Below are 12,037 nucleotides of genomic sequence, written 5' to 3'. Positions count from 1 at the left end.
TTCTCACTGAATAATTTAGATATATTTTTATTTGAAGTCATAAATTCAGGTCTGCATTGTTTTCTTACACTCTTTTTTAAAATAACTTTTTATAACTTGACAAAGGCTTAGTAGAGAAGTTTGAATCTTCTACTGGACTGGGTTGCTTGACGCGAGAATAAAACAGAAGCCAACAAAAGCTGGAGTTTTAAACCTAACCAGACCCCTCCTACTGAGAGGCAGACTGCTATAGGCTAGTGACTAAACAGTAGCTCTAATTAGCAACTATTGTGCTCTAGTTAGCACACCTAATGACAGGACAGCTGTCCCTCTAATGATGGGATGGATGCCTTTCTGATGGCTCCCTTGATGACGTGAATGACTCATTACCATGACCATTACCATTACAGCTTTTGTTGGCTTCTGTTTTATTCTTCTCTACAAGAGTCAGACAGAAGTCAGACTTCCAGAGCAAGAATTTTAGCTGAGGAAGCTTCTGCGATTTGAAGCGAAACGTCCTCGCATCAAGCAACCCAGTCCAGTGGAAGATTCAAGCTTCTCTACTATGGAAACCACCTGGACAACTGAGAGCCTACACAGAAACCTGACAAAGGCTATATATTCCAGTTCATCTGCTAATCTGAAAAATGAACAGGTACATGACTTAAAAGTGGGATCTCATCCAAATCTTGAGTTTTATGATCTGTGACACCCCACTTGGTGACGTTAGCTACAACGATAGTGCCAAAGGTATCGAAACAAAACACAGGTCTTAGTTTTTCATACCTGTCGCTGAGCCACCTGTTATAAGAACCACCGTCCAGTATGCAAAAACATCTGTTAGTAAGTTCAGGAGACCCAGCCTATTAGCCTTGGTCACAGCAGTATAAAATGGGCTTTTTCAGGCTTAAATTGGACAGTTTCTGCCTGCACACTCATAGAACCATAAGAATTTGATGATATTTAACATGAAACTCCAATATTTAACTGTAATAGGCAGATAAAACCCAATGTTGTGCAATATAACCAACTTTAACTTTAAAAATCTGTAATCACACACGTCTTGGTTGGCATTCACATTCTTGTGATTTGGTGTTTGCAGTAAATCAGTATTAAAGTCTCTGAACATGCAGGGTCGACAAGAAAAATCCCCTCAGAGTTCTGACTGTCCTTTTCCTTATTAGAGATAATAATGGTGTTTCCATTATCACTTATTTGACAAAGGTACAGTATGAGCTTTCTAAGTACATTTTATGTCAGTTTGATTGTCTGTCACATGGATTACTCAAAAATAAAAAATAAAAACTTTTCAACCAATCTGCGAAGGTTTTACCAATTTTATATTTACCTTTCCTTTTATTAATTCTTGAAGTTTTCGACAAGGCTGAGATGAGATGATAAAGAAGTACTTAGCAAAAATTATCAAAATCTACACCAGAGGCAATGCTGTGATTGTGTGTGTGTGTCTATGTATGTACGCTGGGGGGGTTGCATGAACAAACCAAAATAAGGATTAAAGCTACAGTGTGTAGGATTTAGTGTCATCTAGTGGTGAAGGTACAGATTACATTATGCTGTCACCAATCATGATTTTCTTTTCTTTCACATTTCTTTTTTTTATTTTTTGGCAGTAGGAATTAGTGCTCCCTTGACTTGTCTTGTGATAAACAATATGTGCAGTGCATCTGGAAAGTACGAGGTCTGTGAGAAAAGTATCTGACCTTTTTAATTTATGCAAAAAATATATGGATTTGATTCATATGTTTTTACATGCCCAGCTCTCCACAATTTCTCTTATACTCACTCGACTGGTAAGCACTGAAAGCCGAGATAGGCATGTCCCAACTTGTCCTCTAACACTCCGAAACGGAGGTGTTCCTTTGTCTCGCTTCATCAGCGAATCGGTCGTGACGCGCGAAGCCTCCGCGCGGCTTTCCATGACAAAATCTCTTGTTAAAAGTGAAATCTGCCGGAAAGTGGCTGATTTCCAGCTCTTGTGATAACCAGAGATATTGCACACGACGGCCCCAGCTCCACACAGCGATCCGTTTAGAAATGATGTGGTGGTTTCTGCCTCTTGATGGCGGCTCGAGCGCGGTGTGCCGTGCGCCATTGGGGGGCGTCCTTAAAGCTGTAGTAACACTCCTTATTCTCTGTGAAGCCCGTAAAATTTTCACCGAAAGCCAGATAAATTTTTCGAATGGTTTCTAGCTGCCTATCTCTAACACTTTCTGAAAAAATTCTGATGGAAAAAAAGCCCAAATCATTCCGCCGTTTCCTCGCAATGAAACGACGACGAGAGGGGTGGAGCAGTGCTCACTCAAAGCCTGCCCACAGGTAAATGACGCAACCGACAGGCTTGGAAAAACTCACGCATGCGCACGAAGGTTCAAGCTTGGCTGACGTAAAAACATATGAATCAAATCCATATATTTTTTGCATAAAATAAAAAGGTCCATTACTTTTCTCACAGACCTCATAAATAAGCCTTCTGATCCCCTCTGCAAATCATTCATGGAAATTGTGGATGCATTAGGATTTCGGCAATGCATTCGGGATTCGACGCACATTAGTGGAAATACCCTGGATCTGGTTCTCGCACGTGGTATTGCTGTCACGAATATTGACATCATGCCGCTTACATCAGTGGTCTCTGATCACTCACTTATTAAGTTTACAGTTTCGCTGCCATGTTTAGTGGAGTTCAGTCAGTCAGAGAGCTGCGTGTCAGTCAGAGAGCTGCGTGTCGTCAGAGCGAGCAGCAAAAAGTTTGTACCTGAGTTTTCAGAGGTGGTGTTTGTAGTTGCCATCTGCCACGCCGGTGTAACCAACCCGGACAGTGGGAATACCACCTCAACCGGCAACTTAGTCCTGCGACTGGACAGCAACAACGTCCGAGGCCCGCCCAACGTGGTGAATTCACTGAGGCCGCGCGCTGCGTCATTAAAGCCGCGCGTCACGAGTGCCGCTTCCCCGAGGCCTCGTGCAGCCACCGCGGATCCATCAGCGTGGAAACACAGAGGCCGCACGGCACCAGCGCAGTGCAGATCCATCCCGGTGACAAACAACGCAGGCTGTTAACATCGGCGATCGACAAGCTGCTCATAAGCCGACCATGGGGCCTAAGAAGGTTCTGACAGCGGAGGAAGGTGACGATATTAAAAAATCTCTGGACTTTCTATCAGAGGAGATTTCTGTTGTGAAGCAGCAACAGAAATCAATCATGGATCTGGTGGAGGAGGTGAAGGCATTACGGCTCCAGAACGCCGAGAAAGACCAGCGTCTGGTGCAGCTGGAAAATAGAGTGGCTGAATTGGAGCAGTACACCAGAATTAACGACGTCATCATCACAGGTCTTCACATCAAACCACGGTCCTACGCACGGGCGGTAACAGATGAGAGCGGAGGGGATCCCAGTGAACAGGAGGTCAGCTCTGTGGAAAAACAGGTTGCTGATTTCCTCCTATCTAAAGGTATAGAAATGGATTTAAATAACATTGAAGCGTGCCACCCTCTGCCCCGGAGAAATGACGGTGATAAACGAACCGTCATCATGAGATTCATCAACAGAAAACACGAAACAGCACTGTTAAAACAAGGAAGAAAACTGAAAGGGACAAACGTATTCATCAATGAACATCTCACCAAACGGAATGCCGACATCGCCAGGAAAGCACGCTTCTTAAAGAAACAGGGAAAAATCCAGCACACATGGACTTCAAACTGTAAAATATTCATCAAACTGAACGGATCACCTGAACAAGCAAAGGTTATGGCAATAAGGAACATCGAGGAGCTGGACAAATATGAACAATAGGTATGAGGACCTCAAACACATCACAGCACCATGATGCAGACTGGAGCAACCACTCATCCACATCATCTACACCCGGAGACAAGAGAGACATAATGACTAAGGATAATGATCCGTTTATTTCTGCCCAGGAGCTCTGTCTAGATACATTTAATTAGAATAATTCTGCTAATCACCCCTTCGAATCTGAAAATGATCCTGATACCTTTTTCAGTGAGAATATTGTGAGACAGTGCAAATATTTTACAGAAGAACAATTCAAAAATTATAAAATCAATGATGAAGATTTTTCAATTATACATTTCAACAGCAGAAGTCTTTCTCGTAATCTGTCCACTAATAATGATTGTTTGAAACATCCAAAAACGTTTTCAGTTATTGCAATTTCAGAAACATGGTTAAATGAGGATAATAAAGATCTGGTATATCTTGATGGTGTTGGGAAAGTGTAGGAACACGGACCCACAACAGGGGGTGCAAATGAACGGACAATGGAGGAAGTCAAATAACAACACTTTACTGTTGTGAATAAGCACAACAAAACACAACAGATTACAACAATAGACAAAGAAGTCAATTCACAAAATGTGTCACGTGGGCAGGCTCGAAGATAAGAGACGTCTGTCCAAAGCAGAAACCGGAACCACACGATTTCCTCCGACACCGAACCCCGGGAATACTGGAGCCGCCAAGTCCCGAACTCCCAGGTGGCCACTGCCTCCGCGTGTCGGATCTGGTACTGCTGGCGAGGAACAAAAACAGTTAAATGTGGGTGCGTTTGCACCCAGCAACCCGTATGGCGGGAAAACCACCTCCACCTCTCATCGGAAGAATGTCTGCTATTTAACGCACAAAAAAGTAACAAAGTGTTAATGTCATAAAGACAACACAGTCGGCTGAGTACTGTACCTCCTAGGTAGAGCGATATCTCGGCAAAGAGGTGGAGATGTCGTCTTGCTGATATACCACTGCTGATCAGATGATTGGTGACAGCTGTCGTAGGCGATAAGTGACAGCTGTCACCCCTGCTGCTCCTGTGAGGCGGCAGCGCCCTCTGGTGCCTGGAGCCCGCACTCCAGACAGGGCGCCCTCTGGTGGTGGTGGGCCAGCAGTACCTCCTCTTCAGCGGCCCACACAACAGATGGTTATGAATTGTTCCTGGTTAATAGGCAGACTAGAAGGGGCGGAGGTGTTGCATTGTTTGTAAGGTCAGATTATAACTGTAAACTCATTAACAACATGTCATTTACAGTGGACAACATCAAGGAATGTGTTACCATAGAAATTACATCTATAAACTCCAAAAACATAGTTGTTAGTTGCATTTACAGAGCTTCTGGGACAAATATTGACAACTTTGAAGACATTATCTTAGGAATGTACAACAAAATCAACAGAAATAAGCATTTATTTGTCTGTGGAGATTTCAATATAGATTTTTTAAACCCTCACAATCATCCACAAATTACCTCATTTATAAACACCTTGTACTGTTTAGGACTGTTTCCAACCATCATTCATCCTAGCAGAATAACTATGGATACAACAACTCTCATTGACAATATTTTAACTAACGTTATATCCGGTAATCTTAGTGGGGGACTACTGGTCAGTGATATCAGTGATCACTTGCCAGTTTTCTCAGTCTTTGCATTGGAGGGTTGTTGTATGTATCGAAGCAATATCAAATTCATGAGTAGAAAGTAACACCTGAAACAATTGATAATTTAAGGGAGGATTTATCAAGTCAGAATTGGTCAGATGTTTTGTTGATGATGTTGACAGGTCATATGATGCTTTCATTTCCATTTTTTCCAGTTTGTATAATAAACACTGTCCATTTGTTGACAAAATAATAGAAATCAATATAGCAACAAACCATGGATAACTAAGGGACTTCAGAGGGCATGTAAAAGAAAACGTACTATATAAACATTCATAAAACTACGAACTAAGGAAGCTGAAAGTAAGTATAAAACATATAAGAATAAGTTAATCAATATCATGAGACTCAGTAAAAAAACCATATTATAATGAGTTACTTGTCAAAATAGAATAACATCAAAAACACACGGAACATATTAAATGAAATAGTAAAAAAGAATAGAGTAACTAGAGATTATCCTTCATTTTTTCAGAGTAACAACTACATCACGATTGATAACGACGAGTCTATTGCTGAACACTTTAATGAATACTTCGTTAATGTGGGTAAAAATCTTGCCAGTAAAATTGACTCATCAACTAATAACTTCTGGGTAGATAATTCAACGTTTAACAAATCTGTTTCAATGTTCATTGGTGGTACTCATGAAAGGGAAATACTTGATCTGGTTCATGGTTCAAAAAGTAAGAAATCGACTGATTTTAATAATTTGGATATGGCTTTATTAAAAAAAGTTATTGATTGTATAGTAAAACCGTTCAATTATATTTGCAATATGTCACTAAGTACTGGTAAATTTCCTTCTCAAATGAAAATAGCCAAAGTAATTCCTCTGTTTAAAACTGGTGACAAACACACATTTTCTAATTATAGACCTATATCACTCCTGCCACAACTTTCCAAAATTTTGGAAAAAATATTTGCTAAAGATTAAATGATTATTTACTGAAGCATAATATCATTTGTGAAGAACAATATGGATTCAGAAGGTCTTGAACTACATCACATGCTTTGATGGACTTTGTGGAAAGTATAGCAACTGCAATTGACAATAAACAATATACAATAGGTGTTTTTTTGATTTACAGAAAGCGTTTGACACAATTAACCATGGAATACTATTAAGTAAACTGCAGAAATATGGAATCAGAGGTCTGGCATATGAATGGATAGCTAGTTATTTACAAGGCAGATTTCAGTATGTTCAATTCAATAATACAAATTCTGAACTCAGGGATGTCACATGTGGGGTGCCGCAGGGCTCAGTGCTGGGTCCTTTGTTGTTTATAATCTATATAAATGATATAAGTTGGGTGTCGAGTTCACTGAGATGTGTCCTTTTTGCGGATGATACAACTGTGTCTGTAGCGGTGAAAATCTTGAACAGCTTCTGGACATAGTGGAGAAAGAACTGGAAAAATTTAAGGTTTGGTTTGACGCTAATAAGTTGTCACTCAACCTTGGGAAAACTAAATGTATTATATTTGGAAATAAACAGGCACCCAAATGTAAAAATTTAACTATAAACAATAAGGAAATTGAGTTAGTAACAGAGAATAAATTTTTAGGTGTTATAATTGATAATAAACTTAGCTGGAAACCACATATAAATTATGTGAAATCAAAATTGTCAAAAACTATCGCCATTTTGTATAAAGCCAAAGACCTACTGCCGCAAGAAGGGTTACTTACTTTAAATCATTCTCTGATGGTACCATATATGACATATTGTGTTGAGTCATGGGGAAACACTTACAAATCAAATACCAATCCAATATTCCTTTTGCAAAAACGAGCCATACGAATCATCTGCAATAAACAATATCGTGATCCAACTCATTCTCTATTTGTGTCTTTAAATGTATTAAAATTCATTGATTTGGTCGATTACATTACAATTCAAACTTTATTTCGAGCGAAAAACCAAGCCTTACCGAGACATGTCCAGAGTCTGTTCCGATTGAGGGAATCCAGATATAGTTTAAGAGGTTGTGCAATTTTTATGAAACCACCAGTAAGAACAAATGTAAAGGGTTTTTGTGTGTCTGTGGTTGGGGTGAGGAAATGGAACAAATGTTCCACAGAGGTTAGAATGAGTAGTACCTTAGTGAGATTTAAGAAACTACTCAAAAAGAACATTATGTCTAAGTATCATAAAGAAACAAATATAATTTGATTTATATGGAATGTTCAATTTATAAGTGGGACTTATTGTATATTTGAATGTGTGGGTATGTATATGCGTATGTAGATATATAGATATGGGTAGGTGTATATGTATATGTATATAAGTGACTGTGTATATGTATGTATATATTTATGTTTGTAAAGTATATACGTATGTATATAGGGATATATGGCACAGCCCAAGCAGAGGGTCACCCCCAGAGCCTGGTTTGCTTGAGGTTTCTTCCTTATAGGGAGTTTTTCCTCACCACAGTTGCCTAGTGCTTGCTCTGGGGGTGATAAGGTTAGTCCTTACTGGCGTAAAGTGCCTTGATTCGACTTTCTTGTGATCTTGGTACTATATAATATAATTATAAGTGAATAGTATATTATGATGTGTATGTCTGTGTCGACATGTAGTAGTGAATTTATATTTATGTAAATATGACTGATTAGAATTGTTGGACTTGTACTAGCAGGGGTGAGCGCTAATAAGCTTTGCTTCAGCCCACACCCTTTCAGACTCACTAGTTTTGTCTGTGTTTGTTTGTGGAATTGTTCATTTTTTTCTATTTGAATATTTTTGTGTGCCGAATAAAAAACTTTGTCACTTGAACTTTGTCACTTGTCATTTATCACTGCAGCGATGCATCAACTCCTCAACTAAGACTGAACTAGAAGCTAGACTGCCTGATGTCTTAGCCTCACTTTTGATAAATACCCAGTCAGTAGACAGATGTGGATAGTTCAAACTCAGTGCTCAAAACGACACGACATGATTGCACCACCTGTGTTGAAACCGCTCTCCCCCAAATCGCAGTCACTTTGGTTCAATGATACCTGCGTGACCTCAAGCATAAGCAAGAGGTCTAGAACGGAAATGGCATCATTCAAAATTAGAAGTAGTCCACCTTGCGTGGCATGATGCTATCTTAGACTATAGCATGCATTATTGGCTACAAAGCGGACCTACTACTCTGATTTGATCAACAAAAACAAGCGCAACTCAAAGTTCTTGTTCGACACGGTGGCAACATTTATTCATGGACAACCACCTGTAGCTCGCTCTCCTTTTACAGCACAAGATTTCCTAGATTACTTTGAGAAGAAAATAGATGACATTAGGTTGAACATATCCCAGCATGCCTTAACCCAGCCACTACACCCTGCTATTGAGGTGGGCGCCACTACTGAGGTATTACCTAGATTTACAGAATTTGATAGTATCTCTCTAGACATGCTGACGAAACTCGTAACGTCAACAAAAAGCACAACCTGTTTATTTGATCCTATACCAACAAAAGTGTTTAAGGACCTGTGGCCCACTCTTGGGTCGATTGTGCTGGAATTATTAATCTTTCTTAACTTCTGGATCTGTTCCTAAACGTTTCAAATCTGCAGTGATTAAACCATTACTTAAGAAACCTAATCTTGACCCTAGTGTATTGGAAAACTGTTGGCCGATATCAAATCTATCATTTTGCTCTAAAATTCTGGAAAAAGTGGTGTCACGACAGCTCATAGACTATCTTACTGAGAATAATCTCTTTGAGCCACTGCAGTCTGCTTTTTAGAAAATATCATTCCACTGAGACGGCTCTCACTAAAGTGGTGAATGATCTTCTGCTTACAATGGACTCGGACACCACTACGGTTCTGCTGCTGTTAGATCTCAGTGCTGCATTTGATACAGTGGATCATCATATTCTACTTGATAGGCTGGAGAATCATTTTGGGATTACTGGGAGTGCCCTTGCATGGCTGATGTCATACTTGACCAGTCGTTCTCACTGTTTTGTACAGTAGCACTACCTCTAACCTTAGTGACATGAAATTTGGGGTTCCTCTGGGGTCTGTCTTAGGCCCCCTGCTTTTCTCCCTTTATATAGCACCCCTTGGGCACATATTGCTGTGTTTTGGGATTACCTTTCACTGCTATGCAGATGATACTCAGTTATATATGCCGATAACTGCTGGTAATCTCGTTCACATAAAATCCTTAGAAGATTGCCTTGCAGCAGTGAGAAGTTGGATGTCTAGAAACCTCCTACTTTTAAACTCTGAAAATACTGAAATGATGGGTCTTGGTCCAGTGAGACATTGGCATCAATTTGACCAGTTAACACTCAGCCTAGGCTCGTGTGTCATACATCACACTGACAAAGTGAGGAACCTTGGGGTAATTTTTGATCCTTCGTTGTCCTTTGGACTCCATATTAGAAATATTACTAGGACTGCTTTCTTCCACCTTCGAAATATAGCGAAGATTCGTCCCATCCTGTCTATGGCTGATGCTGAGACCCTGATCCATGCATTTATCTCTTCTAGATTGGACTACTGCAATGTTCTATTTTCTGGTTTACTGCAGTCTAGCATTAGGGCTCTCCAATTGGTTCAAAATGCTGCAGCCAGACTTTTGACATGAAGCAGAAAGTTCGACCACATTACACCCATTTTGGCGTCTCTTCACTGGCTTCCTATCCCAGTGAGATCAGATTTTAAGGTTCTGCTACTAACCTATAAAATTATTCATGGACTGGCACCTCCCTACCTAGCTGACCTAATTAAACCTTACATACCGGCCCGTGCTTTATGTTCTCAGGGTGCCGGACTACTTTGTGTCCCCTCGGTGAATAAGAAGTCGGGTCACAGAGCTTTCTCTTATCGTGCCCCTGTTCTGTGGAATGGTCTCCCTGCGTCAATAAAACAGTCAGATTCTGTGGAGCCTTTCAAGTCCAGACTTAAGACGGACTTATTTTCTCTTTCATATGGCTAGCATACTGGTACAGTTTTGGTTTACACTTTTTACTCTTTTAATTCATGCTATTAGTAATTGGAGCGGGCCGCGGCCTCAACTTCACCTAAATTCTGGGTCTTTTAGTGAAGTTTAGGGCTAGTGGCCGGCAATCACCTTAGTATTTCTTGTGTTTTTCTTGTTGATTAATGTCAGCAAATTATACAGTATTTTTTGTCTTTCTGATGCCTGATTCTGTTTAAGGTGCAGCTCCATCCAGAGATGGGAGTTGTGTTTGTGTTGGTGACCCTCCTGTCCTGTGCACCAACAGCAATTCTTGTATATTCATCCGTGAATTGTTCTGTGAATTATTTCTGTAATTTATGTTTGTAGCATGGCCCAAGCCGAGGGTCACCCCTTTGAGTCTGGTCTGCTTGAGGTTTCTTCCTCAGAGGGAGTTTTTCCTTATCACTGTTGCTCTGGGGGTTGGTAAGGTTAGACCTTACCTTTGTGAAGCGCCTTGAGGCAACTCTGTTGTGATTTGGCGCTATATAAAGGAAAATAAATTGGAATTGAAATTGAAATTGAAAATAAAACCACATCAATTCCTTGTTACAGATCATTTTACATGAATGAACAGATAGTTATGAATGCTATATTTCATTACTGCTAATAAAGACCCCAAAGTCCTACACACTGTAGTTTTAAGTATAAATAAAAAATAATTATTGTTTATAATACAGGTTAACTTGGAGACTTTATACAAGACAGTTTAAACACATAACCATTTCAGTTTTAAATGTCAATTTCCATCCACTGCACACTGAGTTTCAGCTTCTCCCCTCTGGTTGCAGGTTCAAAACCCCTGGGTGTAGAACAAATCAATACAAAAACAGTTTTGTTCCTGTAGTTATTATACTGAGAAGTAAGTCATAATTCTTTATTCTTTTTTGCACAGGTAGTATTTAGTATTACTATTTTGTTAGCTTTTTTATTTGTTTATCATTGTTTTTACCAATTATGATCCTATTTTTAGATTTTACTGTTTGTATTTTAGTAGTACCTGGACCTGTAAGAACTTCTTTTACTTTTCACTCTATTTTCTATTTTACTTTTAAACTTGCCTTTTTTTAAATTCTCTCTGTTCTTGTCAAGTTTGCTTGATGTGTGACATGTACCTCTGGGTTTTTCCCATGTGTATTTATGAGGACTCTACTGCAAACATAATTTACCTCTGGGTACCAATAAAGTAACTTGAACATACAGACACAATCACACTCGCATTTACGGTCAATGTAAAGGTTCCAGTTCACCTAACATGCATGTCTTTTGGACGTGGGAGGAAACCAAAGTTAACATGCAAACTCCACAGAAAGGCCCCAGATGGGAAGCAATACCACAACATGCTTGTTGTGAGGCTACAGTGCTAACCACTAATCCACTATATTTCCATCATGCAACTGACAATAAGATTATTCCATGTAACAAGGCCAGTCAGGTCCATCAGACAGCTGTGTTTTGCAGGTGTCAGATCTATGGTATATCACTTAAACAAAACAAAGTCATTTTTTAGACTGATGTGTTGCCTCAAAGTTAAGTTAAGTTATTAGTTTATCATCATTATGTTACTGTTTCATTTGGTGAGTTACAACATGATAGTATTTATTGTTTTTCAGTT

Source organism: Thalassophryne amazonica, chromosome 15, assembly GCF_902500255.1.
Source record: "Thalassophryne amazonica chromosome 15, fThaAma1.1, whole genome shotgun sequence".
NCBI lineage: Eukaryota > Metazoa > Chordata > Actinopteri > Batrachoidiformes > Batrachoididae > Thalassophryne > Thalassophryne amazonica.
The sequence above is the reverse complement of the archived record's forward strand: the minus strand, read 5'-3'. Positions refer to the sequence as shown.